General features: G+C 45.7%; 1 long non-coding RNA gene across 1 annotated transcript in view; it reads left to right on the forward strand.

Annotated features, from left to right (window-relative positions):
- Positions 1-24,790, forward strand: part of LOC142895390 (uncharacterized) — an 81,274-nt gene that overhangs the window by 51,325 nt on the left and 5,159 nt on the right. The window contains exon 2 of the long non-coding RNA XR_012928210.1: positions 9,716-9,774. This is a non-coding gene — a long non-coding RNA (uncharacterized LOC142895390). The remainder of the gene's footprint in view (positions 1-9,715; positions 9,775-24,790) is intronic.

The raw sequence follows: 24,790 nt of genomic DNA on the forward strand, positions 1-24,790 counted from the left end.
GCGGCGGCGGCGTTTGTTCGCTCGCTCGCTCACACACACACGTACCCTCTCAGTGCCGGTTTCCCCCGAGCGGTTTTACTCACAGAGATGTCCCCCGTTTTCCTTTGTTTTCTTGTTAGCGGCCCTGGCCTGAGCCACCCAGCGTGTTATATATGGGGGCTCATTCACTTCAATGGAGTCGCTCGGCCAGCACACGCAGCGAAAAAAATTATTGGTGTTCTTGCGGCCCCATAGAGCCGCCGTAGTCGTGTCATTTCCCATCATGCCTTTGTGAACTCTCAATGGACGCACCGGGACGCATCAGCCAATCAGAACAAGCCGAGACACAGCAGCACCAATCACGGCGTGACGTCACACTGGGAATAAACTCTTTTCTGGGGATTTTCTGGCCTCGATACATTTTTTGGGAAAGATCTATGATTTAAAAAATCTTCAATAGAAAGATTTATTATGAAACATGTTTCAGGTCAGAGGTTTTACAGCAGTTTATTTTTGTATTGTGGTCTATCGGAAAAATGCTTCTTGGGCCGCATGGGTTTTTTGGCTGCTGTACCTCCGGTGGCCACTGGAAAAAACAAAACAGTGAGCTGCTCTTTTGTCAGTCTGGGATCCAGTTCTTATAACACATCCATGCATCGGCCGCGTGAATCCCAACCTTCAAATGTTATTCCAGCCTTGTGGCGAGTCACGCGGGGTGATGCGGACGTGGCGCCGTGAGCCTGGAATTTTCACACACTGTTTAGATGGCGCCATAGAAAAAGCCCCCAGCAGCGCGCTTCTCACTCTTCATTAAAAATTCTAGAGGGCGTTCTGGCTGAAAAACATTGCCGGCCTCCGGTCACACACGTCGAAGAACAAGCCGCACGGCAAAATGTGCCCTGTCACCTCACCCCCCCCCCCCCATCTCCGCTTGGAATGAAACTTGATTTCTTTTTCTTTAGAAAGTCCATCTGTGGACAAAGAAGAGCAAGGTCAGTGGAGAGAAAAATAATTTTTCTGTAACATCCGCAAGGAGATGTAATCCAGGCTCTCACATCGAGATCCCTGCATCCGGCATGAAGAACATGAAGCTGTGAAGTGTCGAGCACTTCACAACTTACTGCCTGTCCTTGAGGTTGGCTGCAGATGACAACACTGGTTTGACTGCAATCCTGCGGAAAACCACTAAAGTGGGTACCATTAAAAAAAAATAATAAAAAAAATAAAAAAAATCCATATCCGATGACATGAAAAGCTACAATTTCATTCAATTTAATGTGGCTCTCAGGTTTAGGAACCATTTTAATCATATTAACTTTATCTGGTTTGGATCTTTGATATTTGATCACTTAAAAATATCTCTAAATCGCCACCTCAGCCTCAGCCTTGGACAGTTCTGCCAAATCCCATTTCCCACCTGAACCCTCAAGCTCCAACCCTCAATTTAAGTGGCATAACCAAGTGTTATGGACTATCTTGTGACTTGGAAATGGGACGCCCCATTAAAAGGAGAAGCCACACACATTATTGGTGGTTGAAAATTAAAAGTCGACCTAAAAAGATGGAACGTCTTTTCTGACAGCAGAACCTGCAGCAGTGCCATCTGCTGCTGTGTTTGAATGCCGGTTGCGTGGCTTTAGGCATCTTTTTGAAATTGTCCACGGACATATTCAGCTGAACGTCACCGCGTAACACAGCCTCTAGTTATAGCAAAACACCAGCTGTAACCGCTAATTAGCATCGTCCCGTTAATGTAACCAGATAACCAGACTGCACGGCCTCGGGAGGTGACACAAGACCGTAAGCCGGTGGAAACATGACCGGCTGAAAGAAACTTGACAATAATATTACCAACAAGAAAAATAACATCACTAAACTAAACAATAGTGATATATGGACAGACGGAACGGCTACAGACTAAATCTAAAAAAAATAGATAAACATCCTCCAACATGGAAGTAAATAATCCTTAACATGACAGTACTTTTTTTTTTTTAGATCTGTATTCACAAAGGAAATTGGCCTCCTGGGAAAACACTTACTGCCAAGGGTTCTCATAGGAATTCTTCCAATTGAGGCCAATACAGCCTCACTCTTGTCCCTCAACTTGACACATTGAGAATCGTGACAAAACTTGGCGAGAACACACGTTTTTGAGACTGAGGGTTAACAGAGAAATTGGTATGGACCCTCCACACACACTTACCAGGCTCTTTATAAGGTAAACCACCGCAACCACAGTACTTGGTACCGTAAAAAGTGGTGTGTGCATGTGTATGTGTCGCACACTGCACTGCTTCAAGGTCGGACATGTTGTCCATTCAGAGTTGTCCCTTTGCAGATCCTGGTCGTAACCAGTGGTTATTGAGTTTCCTTTTTGCTTTTTATGGTCTCCAATCACGCTGACCATTCTGACCTCTGACCCCTGACATCTGCAAAGCATTGTCCTCCACATAACTGCTGCCTACAGGATTTTCTCTTTATGGGGCCATTCTCTGTCAACCTGAAAGATGATTGTAACGTTGTGCAAGACCAGTAGACCAGCAGTTTGTGAAACACCCAAACCAGTCACCCAAATCCCTCTCCCCCACATTCTGATGCTGCTCAGTTTGAGTTTCAGCATGTCGTTCTCACCACGTCCACGCGTCTCAGTGCACTTAGTTGCGGCCGTGTGATTGGCTGATTGACAATGTGTGTTGACAAGCAATTGTGCACCACAACGAAGAGCACAACAACTCGAACTGTGTTTAATGTTTCAAAGACATCCAGGATCCAAACCGCTTTTGGTTTTTGGAGTGCCGCAGCCCTCTCCCGCTCCCTCTTGCACCCCACCACCAGTGAGTTTAATTAGGGAGGTAACACTAATTAGCGAGTCGAAAATCCCGCAGCGAGCCCAATCGCCGCCTGGCCGGCGAACTTGAAGCGCTCGCGCGTTTGATGCGTCTGCGTGGGAGTTTGATGAGGAGACGGAGAGACAGTTAGCATGCAGTTACAATGAGTAAGATTACAGCTGAAGTGGCATGAGCAGCTCCGCCAATGCTGATGAGTGTGTGTGTGTGTGTGTGTGTGTGTTCAAGTGTGTCTGCCTCTCTTCGAGTGTGTGCCCCTGCACGCTGTGTTTTAATCAATTCCATAGTGGTGGATGCTTCAGGGAGCGCGGACACAAGATGGACGGGACGCGTTAAATTGCTTCACACATCAGTGTCGCTGGTCAGAGAAGGATGGCCATTGAACCTCAAGTGATGGCACGTCGTGTGGAAAGAGATGTGTGCAGCGCGACAGCAACATAATGTTGCCTTTCATCAACGTTCCGCTCCAGTAGGCGAGTGAAAGAAAAAAAAAAAAATATATGACTAGATTATGAAATTGATGGGAACCTTTGACGTCGCAGGACATATTTTACTTTTTCGATCGCAATTCTTGACCAGTCGCGGCACGACGCCTGCCGGGGGGAAGCTGAAAGCCGATGAACCGCGGTGGCCGCAATCCTGCCGCGCCGCGACGTCGGGGGATTTAATCTCGGCCGGGCAGAATTTCTCGGCGAAGGCAAGAAGGCTTTTCTCCTCTGCAAGACGGGCTTGGCACCAGTTTAGTTGAAACGCTGTGGCGCAAAGCACAGCTTGCCACATGGCGGCGGCGGCGGCGGCGCCAGTCGAGCGGTGCCCACGGCTGCTGAGGGGTCCTCGCACCCGGGCCACGCAATTCAACGCATTCCAATTGCAATTACGTCGCTGGCGTCCCCGCGATCACAAAAAAACACGAGATAATTGCATTAAGACAATTAGAATGCGGCGTGCCGTGACGTGCAGGCGAGTCTTACCCCCGGATTCCACTGGGGGCGGAAATGGATCCCTGCTCTGCTCGGCTCAGTCGGCTGGCCAGATCTGCAGCTGAGCTGTTCCGGAATCATCGATCAGGCGCTCATCATTTATTCATGTGACTGTTTACAACAAGCTAAAGGTGACAGAATAAATAATGTAATAACTTTAGTTCAGTGCAAAAGGGAAAATCAGAAAAAAAGAAAAAACATGCAGCAGTGCAGCTCGGCTGGTCACGGCAGTGATGCCCTCTCAGTGTGTGGAGGCACGGCTAAAAATATAAAAAAGCTTTTTGTTTCCATCTAGAGGAGGAAAAGAAGGACTGGCCTGCCGCTCTGCCTTTGTTTTGGAAGTCTTGGCGCTTCTGCCATGTAAAAATACATTAATTCTAATCTAATAATCCCATAATTATTCTTTTAATGTCTACTTAAAATATATATCCCTAAAACAAAACCCTCAAGATCTTTAATTACAAATAATAATATGATTTTCCGGCTTAACATTCTTGTGTTTTCATGGTTCCGTGAACGAATGTGTTTTCAAATGTGTGAGTGATCATCTTTAGTAATGTGCGGAGCTCAGTGCAGTTTAAAACTATTCTGACTCTTGTTTTTCCTCTGATGGTCGAGCTGCTGCCAACCTGCCCAACTGGCAGTCTAGGAATCTGAGCAGTTCATTTTGATGGTGACAGACAAAAGGTTTGTCGCTCTCACAGTGCTATTTTGAAAGAGCTCCTGTTAGCTCGGCTCTAGATGGACATGTGAAATATATCCCATGGTTTGTGAAATAAATATTTGCCTGTATCGGCAGTTGGAAATGTTCCATTAGGCTTCCTGACGACCCTTCAAAATAAAGTGTAAAGAAATTATTGCTTGGAGGATCATTTTTTTGCCAAACACTATACTCGGCTTGTTCTATTAGCCCTCGTTTCGAACCCCTGGTCCCCCCCCCCCCCCCCCCCCCCCCAGGTGTTGACTGTCAGGTTGGAGGTGTGTTACACTCTGATGAGGGAAGCTGTTCTGCGTCATCGGAAGGTGCGATCACCGCCGAGTAACCGCGGAGCAGCCAAGGCTGAGCTTCCTGAGCCGGTGCAGCCGGACGTGAAGTCTAATGACTCGTCTGGGGTGCGAGGCTGAGGGAGCGAGCGGACTGCAGTTCAGACACACGTCGAGCGGAGGATGTCATGCGTTGTCAGACTTCGAGGGTAGCTCGCTGTTTATGCTCCTCGGTGAGAGGGCTCGCCTGGTAAATACCGCGCTTCCCGCCCGGACAAACACACACGGTCGGTGCTTGGGCTGGCGGGAGACGAAGGAACAAAAAAGGGAGACGAGCCGAGATCCTAATCGAGATCCAGCCTCTGCAATTAATTCTGACAGCGGTGAATCAGGGCTGCTCCACGCCCGCTGCTGTTCCCGGGGTGAAAAACAGAAGAGGTGCGTGTGGTGGTGGTGCTGGTGGTGGAGAAAAGGAAAGTGACGAGTGCTTTCCTTTCTTTCATCTACAGACGACTCGCCTAATGTGATTGCGGTTTCGAGTCGCCTGATTTGAGGCGGGGAGAGAGGAAGGAAGGAAGGCAGCGCTGCCTCATTAGAATTTAAGGCCAAAAATACTGCAGCATGTAGTTCTGGTTTGCATTTCCAAATATAGCACAACTCTGTGCGGCTTCACATGTGACGAAGAGGTGAGAGCATAGCGTGAAAAGCATGGCAGACGACCTTCACAGTGTTTCACGTTGGCGTCGGAGCGTCTTCGTCAACGACTGAAAGTCTGATGTCGACGCCTTGGTGTGATGACTAACCTTTACGTTTTCACACATGTGAAAGGTTCCCGTGTGTGACATTAATGACACTATTACGTTATTTACATAGTTTGTGTAATATAAAATACATTACACAAGTCCTCACGACTTTGAGATTTTGAGGAGAAACAGCAACATCTGGTGGTTGCCTTTTAGATTGCGGCACTCATTCGCTCAACCGTCCTCTCCCAAGCTTGCCAGTGAACTACGGTGGCCTGCGCACACAAACCTTGATACTTCGTTCACCTTCTTCATTGTTGGTTTATTTGAGGAAGTGAGCAGTCATCCGAAATACAAAACGCTCTATCAGGCAGACTGCACTGTTCACACTGGCTTCCTTAGAAACTGGTGGTAGCTAACTGGGAGCAAGACCCTTGCTCTATGTATATTCTTATAAATGTATTATGAGTATACATTTAATAATGTATTTATGGTCAGCATATTAAGCTATTACCAATATAAAAATCATAAAACTTTACAAACTGGACCTTTAAAAAGTCACTAGAGCCCAGCAGGTGCCACTTGGAATCAGCGTCTCTTGCGGTATGAAAGCACGTTACAAAGAGCTGCTTCTTTATCATGTGTTATTGCCGTTGGCCGTGCTGTCACTTTAACATCACCTGTCAGAATAAACTAGTCAGAGAGCCGGTGTACCGAATGACCCACCCTGTAGACAGCAGGTGCCTCGGGTGTCACTCCGCAAACATGTTCTTCTCATCAGCACATTCCACGAAGGAAAGGCCAGGCTGATGTTAACCCCTGTGGTTTTTTTCTTTCTTTTGACATCTTGCTCCATCCCACTGCATTCTTTACAACGGCTGAAACGTCGGAGATGAAGTCTTGACACATTGTTGGCCACTGTAGACGGCTTGTGTCACAATATGGCCGTCTCCTTATCAGGGGATCTGCTCTTTATTTAATAGAAATGATTATTATTAGAAAAGGAAAGAGCAGCAGCTGTTTATTGTTGCCATTTATGCCAATTGATTCTTGTAAATCTTCCACTTTGGGCCTTTAATCCGCTGAGCCGATCATTTCTACAATGTTGCTTTTCAGTTTTACAGCATTTGGACGATTATTTGTCTTTTTTTTTTTTGTTCACAGTTTTACTCCGCACCTCGTTAATCTCTAAATATCGATGGTTCTAGACCCTGATCGATGCAGACTGCACTTTTCCAGTAAGCAATCGCTAACAGAGTTTCCAAACCCTTGTAACCTTCTGAAATGTTCCATATGAACTCACAGGCACATCGATCTGGTCCAAATTGTCTTCATCATCGGGAAGAAACGTTTGACACTTGTTGTTGCAAACAGTGACACCTGGCTATTCCTGCAGCGCGGCAGAAGTGACCCAAAAAGAGCCATTTCTCGATTAAATGTCGCGCTTAGTTTGCGTCTGTTGGAGAACTTCATTATCTGCTTGGCTGTCGCCTGAAGAGCATTTCAAAATTGGGGAATGCGATTGCAATTTAGATTGTAATTATGATTAAATAGGATAGGATCTTGTATTTTAACAAGACCACTCACTCTCACACAACTCAGATAAACACGCTGATGGTTGACTTAATCCCGGCTGATAAACTCCAGATATTAGATGACTAGAAACCCCCAAAACATCGAAGTGTCAACTCAAGTCTCATCGAAGAAACTTTTGCACATTTTTATGACTCTAGGTTATCAGGAAGTTGTTTCACGTTTAATAATGTACCTCAGCGGTATTTGCAGTACCTCCGACAAATGACCAGAATAAACAATTTAATACTGGACTGGCTGGTTCGATACTGAACCTGTTTTCCCCCGGACAAACACTCGAAGGCTCCTTCTATTTGCCTCATCTGTTATAAGCAGCTCTTAAGAGGGGGGGACTTATTCTACTCTGCCCGCAACAGTTTTGTGTTTACCAGAGGAAACTTGTCAGCTAATCTTTAAAAGCTTGTGAAGGTGAGATCAAACAAAAATCATATAAGCTGCAACAGAAAAACCTTTGATTGGACGTTTTTGTTGTGTTCTTTGTGCCCTCCCTCCCTCCACCCGCTCCACTGTATTTGAACATTGATGATAAAGAAGCCCCCGTTAAAGTGAAACCAGATCATCTCGGTCCAAGTACACCCAATAAATAAAAAAAACAAATAAATAAATGAATAAATAAACACGCTCCATAACTTTAGGTTGTTTTTTATTGAAGTCAACACCAGTTCAAGTGATGCCTTTGTTGATCGATGGCTCGAATCAGGAGTTTTGAAGCAGTCGAGACCTTTAGCCAGAGGCGACTCTGCTCTGCCCTGCCCTGCCCTGCAGTGATCCGGCCGGCACTTGCTAGCATGCTAAACAGTCTGAGGTGCCATGTAAAGAGGACCTTCGGCCTTAAAAGTTAATACTCCTTGTAGCAGCCGAGGCCTCCAGAGAGCCGAGAGCTCACTCCACTCCAGTGCCTGTTCCCACCCTGTGTTAACCAACCTGGCACACTGTTTACGATCTGAACCGAATCCAAAAGCTTCTTCAGAGAGTGGGGGCGGGGGGTGAGGATCCCCTTTTCTGGACAATTGCACACACTCCTAATGTGACTCCCAAGTAGTTGAATTTATCTCTGTGACCTGAATTGACAAAATTCTTCAAAAGAGCCCTTTTATGAAAAAAATATTATTATTTTTTTCAGCTCTTTAGCATATCTTGTCACTTCACTGGCACGCCAATTAACACAGTCTCTTAAATAACATCTTGCGCTTTTTAAGATGAGCAGCTTTTTAATGTTCTAAAAGTTTGTTTGGATTTTTGCTCAATTTGTTTTGAAACAAATTGATCTGATTGGTACAGTAACACCTCTGCAGACTTTTTTTTTTTTTTTTTTTGTTTAATGCGGCTGGCTAGCTAGCACTAGCCGCGTGCAGGTGGCCAATCAGAAGGGATAAGAGCAGGTAGAGGAGGGGGCAAAAGTGAAAAAATGATGGTGCTCCCTGTTTTACTGAAGTCAATGCTGATGTTTGCCACATTTTCCACCTGCAATGTTAGATCTCTCCCGTTTAGATATAACTTTGCCAAAAGACTATTTTGGCTGGTGCACACACTTCACACTTTCTGACGCCTGCCGTGGGCCCAGCACCCTCCGCTAGTCTGCCTGAACAAGAGAAATGCGAACCATGCAGCGGATCAGTATTTATTGCACCTAAAAAAAAACAGTCTGCCTTGTCTCCTCCGACCGCTGGCATCAACAACAGATGTTTTTCTCTTTCCGGGCCCATTCTCTGCAAACCCTAGAGAAGCTTGTGCATGGGAATCCCAGTCGATGAGTCGTTGTGAAATACCCAGACCAGCCCATCTGGCACCATCAACCATGCCGCGCTTAAAGTGACTTATTTGCCTTTTCTTCCCCATCCTGAAGCCTAATTACACTTCAGCAAGTCATCTTCACCACCTCGACATGTCAAAGTGCATTGACTTGCTGCCATGTGATTGGCCGAGTGGCTTCTTGTGTCGGCAAGTGATTGCACGATAAGTCTGTGTTTCAAAATTGATCTGTTATATGAGTATGGCACACATATTTTGATATATTTAACAGTTCATGTCTTCAACTGAAGTTCATTTCTCCATTTTTCTCACCTCAAACACATGCATGCATCGGATTCTTTTAGTCACTTGTAATTTCTCCACTACATATTCCGACTTCACACTGAGGTTAATGGAAACTGGGTTTTATCGTTGTAGTTTAAATGCAACAACAGTCCATTACTTACCGCCCAGCACAAAGTTGCCTCAATAAGCATTTTCTCTATTCATTAAGCGGAAAACATTCCTTTCATTTATTCCACCTGCAACATGCGACGAGGAAAAGGGGAAAATAAAAGGAAGAGGAGCAAAGTGCACTGGTGAGGAATGGCTGCGCTCGTCCCAAAGATAATTAGTGGTTATAGATAAACGTTATTAACAATGTGCACAGAGCAGGAAATATAATATATTTTCTGTTTGACTTATTTCCCTTTTTTTTTTTTTTTCCAATGTGAGAAAACGATTGTTGCTCTTGCCAGAGCCTGGAAACGTTTCCATGATGGTGGCACTACTGCAGTCGGTGCAACGTTGTTCCTTCACACGCGCTGAAATGCGACTGTGTCCCTTCTCTCCGCAGACCGTCTGAGGTGAAGCGCTTTTCATCGGAGGAGCAGCCAAGGCGACGTCTGTCTTGGGGTAAGTTCTCAACAAAAAAAACGACATGGAATTAAAATGCTTTTCACATTTAAAATAATACACCAACATGGATGACCCTTCCAGACTGAGAAGCGAAAGGTTTCAATGACAGAATGCTGGAAAGAGCGACTCTGTGGATCCCTTGGTTTTCATGCGGCGGGGTCGGCATCTGCTCACATCCTCTCACTTAATGATTCACCAAGGCAGGTTTTACCCCCTTTTTTGTTTTTTGTTTATTTCTCTGACATAAATGAACTCCAACAGAGACAGCACTTCAGTGCGTTTTGTTTGGTTGTTTCATTTTTCAACCTCTTTTTATCCCCCTTCTGTCACACACAGATTTAAGCACATGTTCCGCAAAAAAAGAGAGAGATAGAGGGAGGGAGGGAGGGAGGGAGGGAGAAGGAGCTTCTGCAGAGTGATACTGTTAGTTATCCTCTCACATAGGCCGGGCAGGGCTGGCGCCGCCGCTGTTTGCCTCATGGGCTGCGCGCTGGGAGTTGGCTCCATTATCAGGCTGCTCCGCCACCCTGCAGCAAAGCCAGCATCCTCTCCTCCTGCAGATTTAATTTCTTATCTCAATAGGGAGGGGGGGGGGGGGTGCTCAGCTCTCTGATGAACAGCAACAAAAAACACCTCCAGCTGCTGTGAACACGGAATGAGCATACATATATATATATAAATATATATATATATTTACTAGATGGATTGAAACTCACTGGCCAGTCACCGCTGGTGTTCACCGAAAAGGAGTCGTCAGTGTTTTCGTGATTCATTGCTGCAGAGGCATCAAGGACACACCTGGCAGCAAACAGGATCCCTATCAGGCGAATGTTTATGATGCGCCTGTCGATGATGTTCCCGGCAGCCGCCGCAGTGGTCTCTATTTGTTCTCAAAATCGTCTCCTCAGCCGCCGGTACATGAAACAAGTTCGTCGTGAGCCACAGCCAAATTCCGTCTGACACGATCAAATTATTGCGACTGAGCGAGAGGATTAGCCGGGTGGTCTTTTGTCAAGTGTTTTTTTTTTTTTTTTTCTCAGAAGACAACCGGGGCCTGCGCCATGTACGTTGTCTGTACTACTGACAGGCGCTAATGTCTCTTTTCTGCTCCGCTCGTTTGCGAGTCGAAGTCTGTGATGAAAGTGAAAAAAAAAAAAAAATGACTTGAGGCTTTTTCCAACTTCTTAATTAGCATCCCGCAAAAAAACCCCATCACAGTCGCAGATTTTAAGTTCCCGAACGGGTGTTTTCATCGGACGGGAAGTCGCCCATTTGTGCTGATGCGCGTTAAAGCAGCTCCGGGACTAATCATTTCTTTCCTCCCCGACCCCAACAGTGGTGCATCAGAATCCAATATGCTGTCAGGGTGGTGTCAAGACCCCTAGTGTGATGCTGAGGTGTGTAGTTGGCTGTAATTAGCGACGTGCACAGCAGCAAAGTCAAAACAGCATCAACTTGCGGCTGGATTGTTCATTCCGACGAGACGGGAAACATTGGCTGCAGCCGTGCCACACGAGGTCTGGATAATAAATGACTGCGACACCACCACCACCAACACGAGTGATCACTGAGTCTCCTCTGTTTGTGGGGCTATTTGTATTTGTGAAGACAAATGCATAAGAAATCAAATCACATCTGCGGAAATTGTACAGAAACGTCGTATAAAACTCTTCTCTTACAACCGGTGGTATTGAGGATGGTTGCAGTACAGTTGTTGTAGATTCATCACGCAACTTGACTCGAGTCCGGTTCCTCATATAAATAGAGACAGATCTTGAAATGCACTGAAAAGTTCCCCCTTTCTCTCCTCGTGTTTATTTCAAAACAAGTGGTTGTGTGTGTTCTGGCTAACTTTGGAAAATAAGAACGTTGTAGCATTAAAGCGATCATATTTTGACCCAAACTGTCGGACCCACCCAGTCAGCTGCATCTCTTTAGCTGTCAAAACAAAAGCGCTGGCATGTAGAAATGCTTCATCAAGGCAAACAGAACATTCAACTGATAACACGTGATTGTTATCACAGAATGTCGAGTGTATGAGTGCATACTAATGGGAAACACAGCCAGAGATCGGAACTCGTCTAAATGCAGTAATTATCGTATATCTGGCAACACAGCTTCGAGCGCTTTGTCTTTGTGCAGACGCGGCGGAGCTTCAACGCTGTGTACGCTGAAGGTAGAGAGTAAAGCAGGGAGGGAGGGGCAAAGTGAGTCAAACTGCTGAGCCGAACACACGTGACAGACGCAACCTTGAACATCAGACACTGGCACCAATGTGACTGCGTGAAATTCCAACTCACACACTCCCCCCCCCAAAAAAAAATAAAAAATAAAAAATGCCGCCATTTGTGACCAAATTTTGGCTGCAGTCTGGAGCCTCAGAGGCAAAGAAATCACTTCGCCGTGGTTCCTTTCACCTTGCGACGCATGCGAGCTCCTCTTAGTCTGGCGGGAAAAGCGTGGAATGAATGTAATAGTCAGATGTGGCTGATTACTTTTTTTTTATGGATTGTTTACAAAACGTGGGGGTTGGATTTTTAATTAATTTCCAATGGGTTGCGCAGCAGTTTTGTGTGTTATTACATTATCACACGGAACACATTATGCCGATTATGCGGTCTTCATGTTATTAATTATTACCCTTGTTGTTTTTTTTTCCGAGAGGAAGACGGCTGAGGTTGACTTTGTCGGGAACTTGAGCTCAGGAAAAAAGCATTTGATTACTTTTCTCTGCAGAAAGCCGTTCAGAACCAGGCGCAAAAAAAAAAAAAAAAAGGAGCAAATAATGATTAATAGCTCCACACAAGATGTCGCTTTTAATGAGGAGAAACATTTGCGGACACGGTGATATGTCACCAGGGACTGCGGCTTGGGGGAAATTTAAGGTCAGTTTGTTGTTTGGAGAATAAAACAACAGCGGAGGGGAAAAAAAACTGTCTTAGAAGTAAAATTGATGGCTTTTTTTTGTACAGATTTTAACAGCCGCTCCGCCTGCCCGAACTGAAAACCTGAGCAGCAGCACATTTTGCTGTCATAGTTGAAGAATATTTGGCTTTGACCAAAAAAGAAAAAAAAAACAAAACACAAATTTAATATGCGATACAACAAACTTGACAGGAGAGCTTTTGAAGAAGACACTGATGAGGCTCATTAGAGGCCAAACAGGGACACGACAAGCTGCGAGCAGCCTTGGAACAAGGCACAGGAAGTGGCTGCTAGCCTTGCTGCTGCTGCTAAGATATTAGCATTGATGCTGTGGTAGCACGTGGTTTATCAGGACCTGTGGAGAAAATACTCCCACGTTTACGGGCATTTGGCCGTAGTGCAGTGAACACTGTGGCTCCTTCAGTCTCAACATGGCACTGACGTGACCAGTTGCTCCTCACAACTCGGCAAAACTAGCAGCATTGCTAATGAGGCCACTTGGCTGTGATGGACAGAAGGTCCATCCAGTCACGTTCCAACTTGGGCCCTTTCTTACCAAACTATTTTCAGTGTGCTTTATACCAAATGGATGCATCCGCTAAGGGGTAACAGTCACAGGAAGTGATGCATCTGGGGGTTGCCAGGTTGAACGCATCGTGTTTTAACCAAACAAAGCAACAACGCGGCTAAAGCAAATGTGTTTTTCAGAGCAATTTTAATTTAGCCGTGACATCGAGGATTGTTTTGAACGCCGCTCCCTCCGTGGCGTCTTCAAGCATGTTTTGCAGCTAATGATATTCCATCAAACAGCAGGATCAACACGATCACCATCAGTTCGTGAAATTGCAGAGCTCTGGATAAACCGTTTCACAGCCGCCGCACTCAGCGCGCCGAAAAACACAGACGCCCCAAAGTATGGATTTTTTAATCATCTTGAAAATTAGGCTCTCGTCACGCAAATTGCTGTTTTGATGTCTTTTGTTGTCATCTGCCGCTTTTTCTCAGGGCGCTGTAATTAAACAGGAGGAGGCTGCAACCCCCTTATTCGGTGTCAGCCGGAGAAGTGGCGGTTGCGGCAACGCGGTGTGTCAAAGCAGTGCAAGTTGAACAACGGCTTGATTTCACACACACACACACACACACGCGCGCGCGAGCGCAGTGAAATCTTATTTTAAGATTGAGGGGATTTGCAAGTTAATCTTAGCTACTGCAGCGACAGCAGTAGCGGAGTGTCAGACGCTTGAACAGGAGGAAATAGGAACAAATATTTTGTGCTTGTTAGCGCAGGCTGAACATAAGCGTGAACAGCGACACCCTGTTTGTTTCCCAACAATAACGAAACCGTTGTCTAAATGAAGAAATAGATCAAACTAAATGCAAAAAAAATGGGCCTCATTTTTCGAGTTCATCTTAACAAAGTTAGAGCGCACGGTGCCTTTTGTCATTAATTCTCCGCCAGCCCCCGACAGACTAATAAGCCAATAAGCCTTTTCAATAACATAAAAAAAAAAATCTCTTAATTTTTATTTACCGTCGGTGCATCAGCAGCCCGGCCCTCGCCCACGGGCCGCACTCTGATCTGACAACATCCTAGCGATCGCCGCCCATAAATCATCATTAAAGAGCGCCGGCTAAGGTGCTCGGTCAGAGTTAGGCCCTCCGCTGGAAAAAAGAAAAGGTGCAGAAGGTGGACGGGCGGAGAGGGAGGGGGGAAGATCTCTTTAATGAACAGCAGATTATGATGGAGGGGTGAGCAAACACGCCTCCCATTCGCTGCCCACGTGCAGCGGCAAATTGCCGCCTGATCCCGGAGACAAGCTGCAAATGGGATGTAATCCTCTTGGATCTTTGTTGAAAGCAAATAAATAAATAAATAACAAAGAGAGAGAGAGAGAGAGAGAGAGACTTTGTCATAATGCAAATCCACCATCATCCCTCCCACCCTCCCTCCCTTTCTTTGTGTTTTCATAAAATATGACATAAAGCGCGCTGATTTGTTGTTGCCTCATCATAAATATATAGTGCGTGTTTGTTTTTTTCCGTTTGTTTGTTTGTTTGTTTTTCCTGGAGTGCGGCGCTACGTATGGGAACATCTGTCCGCCGCATGCAGGCTTTCCTTGACATTCTCCCGCGTTATCCGGGGATCAGCAGGCTTCCTGCGCTCGCGCTCGTTATATCGCCGCGGCAAAAAAAAATAAAAAAAATTCTGACAGGAATAAATCCCCCTTTATAACTTTTTGCCTCAGCTGCATGTCTGTGCGGCGCTCGGTTCTGGTTGGCCCACCTCTGAGGAAGGTGCCTGCAGAATTAGAAAGCCAGCTGACAGCTGCTCTCAGGCGTGCCGCCGTGCAGGCTTTTTAAAAAAATAAAAAAATAAAAAAAAATAAAAACCTAGGTTGTTGCGTCGCAGAGGATACTGTCCTGATCAAATATCCAGGGTTGAAGAGCTGCCCAGAGCGTTTTTTTAAACAGTTGGATATTTACAGCGCAGGAGGGGGGGCCTTTGCCTAGCTGCTGTATGGGCATGTTTAGCTAAATCACTTAGTGTATCCGCACAGCACGGGCCCAGTGGGATTCTTTCCACTCTTGGGATTTCAGCGCTCTCGCTTCAAAAAATAATAATAATAAAATAGGGGAAAAAAGTAAATTAATAAATAAAAAAAGATGATTTGTTTTTTGTTTTTTTAAGCTGTGTGAAAAGGTTGCCCCTATGTGTTGATTCTGATTTTAATCAACACCACCTGAGATGAAACACGTTTTCCTCAGTCAGGTTTGTAGGCTTGTTCATCATGCAAATGAGAGCGTTGAATATGATCAAGCTTATTGTCTCTTGATCTTCCTTGTAACTTTCTTTGACAATTGGATTTTATCAGAAGATCACAAGATTAGCATACTGCTGCTGTTGTTGTATTCCCCCCCCCCCCCCACCCCCAATCTACAGTTTTGCAGTATACAGACGATATGGTTCGTATTATTTTCCACCCAGCACTTTCTGCAGGAATTGAGTCGCTGTTGTTGAAATAACACGGGTGAGTTTTCAATAGAACATTTGAGAATGAAAATGTTTCTGTTATAACAGAATGAATATAATTTTATGAGGGCCTTTGTAAAGATCATTAGTAAAGGTGAACATTTACATCCATAAGTCAAACTCACGCCACATTATGCTAGTGTTGGTAGGAATAGCCGGTATTGGGTATTGGCAAGCTAATGTTAGCTAGCATACTGACACAATCACGCCACTCCAACTCCCAGCTGGAGTTTACAACTCTTAATTTTGTACCAAATTTGAGGACTTGAATGCTTCTTGGCATCTGTGCTTAGTTCTCAGTGTGGATAAACTTGACTCTTCGCTCAAAATGTAGCGCAGGCAGTACTGAAGTATATGATTCACAACACAGACTTATATATCTTTTTAGATATGAGGAAAACAGCCTGTTCCTTATTGATAAATGCTTTCAGCGCCCACTTTATCTCAGGCCATTTCTCCCTTGATTGAATTCATTGCTCAACAAGGACATCTGCCGAACCGAGTTTTTTTGTCCTAGAGTCTCAGATGAAAGATGTTGACACAAACAGACACATAAGATGTGCAGCAGAAGACTGCCGCTATCTATTTGATGCTATATGCGTTGATATGATTATAATTTGGGTTGCACAGGCGAGTATGACGGCAGACGAAGGGGCCGAGTTTTAATGGCTCACGCTGCGAGTCTTTCCCGGAGAAGTGAGCTGAGCGAGACTCGGGAATCTCTGGAGACTGACTTAGCGGGATGTCCCGGGCAGGAGGGAGAGATAAGAGTTGCCAGAATGAAGCGCCGCTCTCTGCTCTCTCAAGCACGAGCACAAGTGGCGGCATCAATTACGGCGTCGGCGTCGGCGCCGTGATTGATCAGATGAGGCTCGCAAGGCCGAGGAAAACGCAGAGTGGGTGGGGAGGAGTTGGGATACAAAGCGGAACAGGAATTCACAGCAAACATCCGTCGTCAACATCCCCCCCCCCCCCTCCTCCCCCACCTCCACCTCCACCTCCTGCTCCCTCCCCACTACTTTGTTTGAAATAAAACTCCCCTGATTGTGCAGCGCTATGCCGAGCGCTCATGAATTATGCAGCCGCTCCCTGATGGCCGACCATTAAAACCGCCCGCCCGCCCGCCCCCCCACTCGCTCGCTCACTCGCCCGCGTCCGACCGGACACATCCCTCTGCCGCATTCCTCGTCGGCCGGGCCCCATGCGTCAGAGAGTACACGTCGACTTTGAATTCAGCCATAATGCTTAATTTATTCATGTCCATTCCACCTGCATCGTGGCTGCGAGCGCCGTCGAATGTCCTGTAATGCACGTAATGCGAACAGGAAGGATTATTACGGCTGCACGTAAATAACAAGGTGGAACGTGGCCCCTGAGAGAGACATGGGAGGGGTCGGGGGGCTCATAGACGATAACCTGCATTTCCTGTGTAGTTTCCATTAAAGGACGTCTCTCCTCGGGAAGAAACTGGGGCTTTTCCTTTTTTTCCTCCTCCTCCTTCTCTTCTCCCGCCGACGTGAGTTCGCTGCGACGACCGCCGGAGGGGGAAAAAAAAAAACTAACCCAGACACGGCTGAGTGATCTCTCCACGCCAGGTTTTTAACACCTCCATCTCCGCTGCTGTCTGTCCACGGCGGCCGAGGCCTCAGTCATGGTCGCGCAGGCGTGTGATCATGACACTGGAAAATGGCGCAAGACGGCGAATCCTCGCAGGCGCTCAGACGGACGCCTCTCCCGCACGTGCTCGCCGCAAGCTTTGTTTGAATAATGGATGTTTGTTGTTGATGTTTTTTCATTGATTAATATCAGTTGAATCCATCCTTAAATGTGTATGTTTCTTATTTGACAATAAACCACCAACGCATGACAGGAAAAACTATGAAAGCCGCTCCCCACCTGCAGCTGTCAGCGGTGGAAGAGCAGACAGACAGCGAGATTTTTCTGGCCTTTGTTCTTTTGCTTGCAAGGAGCGAGCAGTTTACTATCCCATGATGCAACTTCCTCTCGCTGGGGGAGTAGTCGCTCCCTTTGTGCTTCTTGTACATTTCCAAGAACTCCGCCTCTGCAGAGTGATCGTGCAAACCTGCGATACAGTCATTAGCATCATGAGCATCGGCGTCAACATACAGGCTGCAATCAATGTCTTCGGGTGGCTCTTCTTTGTAGTTAGCTGCTTCTCTGCATGCATTTCTTGCATGTGAACGAGAACTCATCCAAGCAGAATACGTGTCACGATAATATTTATACACACTGTTCTTACAATGCAAGATCTTGACAGGTCTCAATTCTCCTCAGTGTTGTCGTCAACGTTTACGCTTGACCCTCTTTCCAAATAGATCCTCCAGTTCCATTTCCAATACAAACAAACCGTTAAGAAGTTTTTTTTTTTATTTTTTGCTTAATACCTGTCTCTGCCGCAGCGGTCGGCTCTTAAGAGGGGTTACGATCAAAATTAATTAGAGGAAATTACTCTCGCTTTATGTAAAGAGCCGATACTAATTTGAGCCAAGTAGTCCGGCAGGGAAAATAAAAGATTTCATTCGATGTGCCAATCAGAGGGAAAGGGAGAAAGACAGAATCATCACGCGGCTGTCAGACCCTTTCAGCTCTAAAGCAGGGGTGGGGGAAAGCAATCGATACAGCGGTGTCAAGAAGTCAATATTTTAACTCTAACTCTTTTGGGGAACATCACACAACCGAAATCTTGCCTTCAGCCGGCGCGTCGACCGGCCTGGTGAAGCCGTACATCCCCTGCAACATGTAACTCTGGCTGGCTTTGTTGTTGAAAGCGGCAATGCATTGACACTGCAGCAGTATTGACGTTGAAATGTTTAATAGCTGTCAAAATAAAACCTGAAGACTGAACAGATATCGGCCGCGCCGCTCCAGCCGGCCTCAGCTGAACGACTGAGAGGCTCCGGCTCCTCAGTCGCTGCTTGTCTCTGTTTTCTGTCAATGGTTTGAAGTTAATAAACTACCTGCGGATCAAAATTGCAGCATTAAAGAAGATATGGAGGCAGATTATCACCAACGCTGGCGTTTGTCGTCTTTCTGTCGGAGCTCCGCGGCTCCTCTCTCTGTCTCTGCTGCCAGGAGAACATACGCATCAGTGAAACCCAAGAGGCCGCTTGTCCCTCTCGCTATAAATATTCCGTCTAATGGAATATTTATTCTATGCTATATTCTACAGCTGTTCGCACACAGGAACTGCAGTATTTATTTTTTTATTAGCGTTGCCGGAGAAAAATGGGACAATTAGAGCAGAAAGCCTTAGATGGAAAGCCCAAATTTTCACAGCATAAATCTGCAGTTCAGTTCCTCACCCCCCCCCCCCCCCCCCCCCAAAAAAAAAACAACTTGTTTGTTTGCACACAGTTTAAATATAGAAACTGGCTGCAGAATATTTTGAAGTTCTTCTCCGCTGAATTGTTCCCCGAGAGCACGCAAACCCCCGACTTAGATTGAGGTCAAGTCCGCTCACTTTTAATAAGCGCGCCGTCCAAGAATACGAATGGATAACTTATTCACTCACATGCATTACTCGGCTCTGTCTGAGAGGCTCTGGCCTGGAATAAAACATAACAAACAATGGCGGCAAATTGTTTATTCCAGACACAGTTGTGCGGAGGGTTACCGTGACTGATTAACAAAAAAGACATTTTGGCTTGGGACTCTGATTAAGTAGCAGCCCCATTCTTGTTCCCGACTGTCGTCTCATTTTGGGCAAATAAATTGAGCATGGAGCGAGTTGACCTTTTGGTACAGGTACAGCGAACCCAAGTGTTTCAGCTTCAGGAGGCAGACGTGTTCACGTTAATATATCAAGTAAATGCCATTACAGAAAGGGACATGTGCAGGGGCGCTCCACGGCTTCATCCACGTATTTTACTCATCATCATCATCATCATCATCATCATCAGGCTGAGTCGCTGCCCTCAGACTCTCCCTTGAAGGACAGGGCTGATTTCAACTCCTTCGATTTAGCAAAAAAAAAAAAAAATCCAATCTTGGTTATAGGTGTATAATAATTGATTTATGACCCAAATAATTAAAGGTCCCATACGACACCCATTTTCCCATCTTTATTTGTCATTATGGGCTCCAGTGGAGCACCCGCGCGCGATTAAATATCGAATAAAAGAAAAACACTCCAACAGTCCAACTGCCGCAAAAGCCGCACATTTAGTTGCTTTGTTGGACCTTCGGCATGTTTAAACGGTGGCCACGAGGCACACAAGCAAAACACTCACTGAGCATTCAGTCACTGAGCTGACTGCCAGAAGCAAGTGTTTTAAAACACCTTCTGCAAGGTAAAGCAAATTAAGTAGAGAACTAACGTTTGTCATCTCTGGGAGTTAACGGACAGCGAGGGACTCTGAATTCTGCATAATGTGAAACTTTAACAGTGTGAAAAACAACGCTTGCCTTCAAGTGGCCTCAGTCACCCACTGGGACAGTTCCACAGTGATATAGACTGTGAACCAAGCTTGGTACTCCAGCTTAATGACACTTGGAATGATTTGTGTTGCATGTATTGAATCAATAACCCTGAATGTAAATGGAAGCCCCTAACGCAGCGTAAATAATACATGGAAATCATTAACACAGCCAATACGAGTCAATAAACTATCTTGAAAGGGCTGTGTAAGTGAATTATTCAGGGTGGGGTCAAAACAGGAGGTCAGAGTGATTAAGATGCAGTGATTGACACCAGCAACATTCCACAAAAACAGAAACAAACTTTCGAGGTTTTTGCATCCTGGGGTTTTGAAACCCGTCCGAAAGCTTTGAAGAGGGGAAAAATAACAAGTCACAAGTAATTAGAACGATGATTCATCTTTCACAGGCTTAAAAAAAGGCTATTTTTTATCAGCGTTTTCAAAGGCTGTTAAAGAGATTGTGTTGACAGTTCGCACCTCCTAATCCTCGACGAAAATCTTTGGATTCTGACTCACGGCATCCTAACAGGAAACTCCTAAAATGGCTGCAGTTTTATTTTGAACCAGACTGACGGAGCGTGGTGGGTGGAAATTCAACAATCTGAGGGCCATTATCATTTTAATAAACCACCTAATGTTGAAGACAGAACTTCTCCAGATGGCTATTAAGATGAATCTGCCGGCTGATTTGAGAGGATTCCCTGTTCGTAATAATGTGATTTTTCTTTTTTTCTAACTGCAAACAACCAGTGGGTGTTCAGTGGGGAGTAGAAATCGCGTTTGCAAAATGGCATAACTGAGTTGGACGGTGCCGTATTTTTTTGCATCAGCATGCCGACAGTACCCCTGATTGTGTGCAAGTCAATACAGTGGGTGTGGGCGGAAGCTAAAAATAGCAAGTATGATCAGAGGATCTGAGAGCGCTGCGATTAATCTGAAGTAGTCCGTTTCAAAAGCGTCCTTTTTAAAAGATGTCTCGGCCGTTATCTCTTTTTTAAAGCCGTCAAAATAAATAATGAAGTGCTCTTTTGCTGATTCCAAGTGACGAATCAAGGCAGCGGGATGGGCAATTATAATCCACAGGAAGACTCGGCAGCAGAACGCCGTGGAGTTCTTGCTTAAAGCGATAGACAAATCCCGGCGTGGACCGTTTTTTGAAGGGCATAAAGTTGTTTCTCTTTTTTTATCCTTTTTTTGGAGGCTTTCCAGATGGATGACCCGCTGAGGGTGTCAACCACGGGGCCAGGTCTCTGGTGCCTCGCCCAGATCAGAATAGGGTTCAGAAGGAGCAATCGGAAGCAAGGGCGGCAACAATGGCAGCTCATGGAAATCCCCCCCATGTACCGCCGAACGTCTTAAAACCCAATTTTAAATTCATAGGTGGTAGCAGCCTGGGGATATGATTTTTTTTTCTTTTTTTTTTTTTTTTTAAATCCTCTGGGGTACTTCAGGTTATCCGCAATACATAAAACTGGCTGAATCGTAATCAATAAGCAGCCGAGATGTAGTCCGGATTTACGGATTCCTGAAGAACGGCCCCGGCCGATAGGAAAGACGATCGAAAAAAATGTGAGAAATATTTTAGAGAGATGTTTCTTCACACTGCGGGGCTGACGTCTCCCTGGGCCTCCGACAGAGAGTGTGACATTTTTCCATTTCCAGCCCTGGGTGTACTTCACGGAAATGCAAAGCCTGTTTGGAGAGGACTATTTTAACATTTTATGGAGTCACAGTATCCCACTAGAGGTGACTTGTCCTACCCCATACGACATCCATTATAGATGGGCAGCTGAGGCGAGCCGGCAGCACGCATATGTTTACAGTTGTCAACTGCACCGGCTAGACTGAACCATGAGTCCAGGAGAAAGAAAGCAGCGGTCCGTCTGAGCCGCAGCCAGATTTTCACAGACTTTCTATGGACTCTGTCACATAACCTCCGCCCAGAGAAGAACATTGGAGAAAGAGCGTGCTAGCCGGCGTCAGGAACACGCGTCATGCGTTGTTTTCCGTTACGCCTTTTCCAAGTAGGTAGGCCTCCGAGGTTATTATTTTATGCTCTCGTAATATTGAAGACTCAGATGGATTTATTTATTGACACTCAGGGAACGTCGGAAACGACTCCCACTCCCGATGAGTTTGTGCGTCTTTGTCTGACAGGAAGCGCCCGCCTCCAGAGGCTGAACATTTTCATCTAAAATCTCATTTCTGTCCACAAAAAAGATATAACACACACACACACACACACACACACACATAGTTGATGGTGGAGCGAAAAGGAATTTGGGATTACCTTGGAGTGCAGGAAGTCGCCCCACAGTCATCCTCCTAATTAACTTTGGTTACTTCCGCGGTGAGCGCTCCCTTTTGATTGTGCGGTTCAAAACCTGGCAGGGCACCGAGGTGGTTTCTCTTTTAAGCACATTGCTTCTTCGAGTGTGATTAATAGTTCATGCTTTGAGGCCGGCGAATTCCTCGGCATTGGCTTTCTCGGGAGGGCCGGTGAGGTTCTCCCACTTCCAAGGCGTTTGCCGAGCCTTTGTAGAACCCTCCAAAAAGTTTTCTCTCTTAAGGTTCGTGTGACTTATTTAACGACATAAAAAATATACTTGTGTGTTTCCGAGAGAGCAACGCAGGAAAGACGGGGTGAGCTTTTTTATTTTTTCGTTGAGTTACCTTGAGTTTCACGGTTGTGAAGTGGAAAGCAGCTCTGAAAAAAAAAATCTTTCAGTCACAGACAGACTGGTTTTATGAAATGCAATTCAATGTTAGCTTCAATGTCACTCAGCTCTTGTCCTTGCTGATCTACCCTGAACTCTCACGCTGGTCTGATCTTGACCTTGGTGATGTCACAAAGGGCACTCACGGTTAATGACTGCACTGCCAGCCACATGTCTGTCCTCACGAGAGACTGGTTGGTTACGTCCACTCCCAAACAAGCTAAGGACACTGGCTGAGGACACTAAACAGAAGGCTAAATGTGCCTTTTCTTTGAGATCTGTAATAGCCCACAAAGGTCCTGGAAGAGAAATAAAACTGTGAAAATGGGTCTCCTAATATGGGGCCTTTTAGAAAACAGGATGAAATGTTCTTCCCTAAAAATTGATTTCATTTGTGAGTAAAAAGAAAAATACACCCGACTTCAAACTCACTCTTTTGAATCTTAATCTCATCTGTTTCAACTCTCAGGTCTCGGTAAAATGAGACCTGCTTAGCTAATTCATCTTCGGAGGAACTTTTATCTTTGCCTTTTAAAGTCCGGGCCCGTCTCTTCTGTTTCAAATTAACCCGAGGAAACCTTTCTAGCGCCACTGCGTGACGCCGCCGCGTGACGCCGCCGCGTGACCCCTCCATTGCTTCAATTTGGCCGCTTGCGAGATTTTTTTGGACCCCACCAGCGCTGTGTCATCTGCATGGTTGGACCAGGTGTGAGCTGAATACTTGAGAGCTATTTTTCTTGAAGGGGCAGAGAAATTTAGTGGAGAAAAAAAAAAACATACCGCCTTTCGATACCCATCGAAAAGTAATTTAAGGGAATAAAGAAAGCTGTATTAAATCACACTTTTTTGCTGAGAGCCAAAAAATAAACTGGAGTCAACTCAGAGCCACAGTTTTCCTCGGCGTCAGATGGAGTTTTTAAGGTGTCAGAGGTGCGGCTGAACTGTTCTGACCGAGTGTTCAAGGCGTCATCAATGTTCATAATGCTGAAACTGCCCCGGTCCAAACCTCGGGGACGAGTCATTTTGAACAATCTATTCATGCAATTAATGACTACAGATGTTGCGCCAACTGGGCGCAGATCATCACGTTGCCTTCAAATGTCTTGGCACAAACCTAGAATTTTTCCATAAGTTACGGCCTAATCTGTTGTTTGGCGACATCTGGGCGGAACTGGGGAAACGGCTGCGCCAGCTGCTCTGCGAGCGCCCGTGTTGTCCTACAGCTTGTGCCATCGGGGCCCGCCGGGTCATAGCCGTATTTATTCGTTTGAATAAAGATCTGAGGGGGAAACCATTGAGCCGTTCCTCTCGGACGAAAAAAAAAAAAATCCAGAAGCAAAAGAAGGGTCTCGGGTTGTTGTTTTTATTAGATTTTTTTTAAATGTTTTTTTTCTGCGCCGCCGCCACCTCCGCAACTTGTCAAAAGTGACAGATCTGGCAGCATTCGGGCAAAAACTCCGACATCATTTTGCAGATGGTGAGCGAGGGAAAATATCTGGCCGGCCAGAGTGATTCATGGCTGAGTCCCGCTCTTGTTTACAGACAAGTTGTCACATTCATTTAGCAAATTGCGCTCACGCTGGGGGGACTTCTGTAAAACGGTTTTGTCCACCCACTTTGCTAGAGACGGGGAGGCGATCCTAAGACAAATGCTACAAACGTTTTCCTTCCCTTTGCTTCAGCTTCCAAATCTGTCCACTTAATCCTGAGGAAATTGCAAGCAAAGGTGCAAAGATTTAATTGGAGTTGTCAGTGTTTTTTCTTTTTTTTTTTAAAGGCTCAGTTAATCGCAGGAGCTCCGTTGCTCTTAAAACCCCGCTCAAAGGCCCGTTTTGCGCTAATGTGTGTGTCATGCTAAGCCCCTGTAATCTTCATGCTAACGCGCGCAAACTGGGTTAATG

Source organism: Nelusetta ayraudi, unplaced genomic scaffold, assembly GCF_046127955.1.
Source record: "Nelusetta ayraudi isolate G7.1 ecotype Tasmania unplaced genomic scaffold, CSIRO-AGI_Nayr_v1 ptg000048l, whole genome shotgun sequence".
Lineage (NCBI taxonomy): Eukaryota > Metazoa > Chordata > Actinopteri > Tetraodontiformes > Monacanthidae > Nelusetta > Nelusetta ayraudi.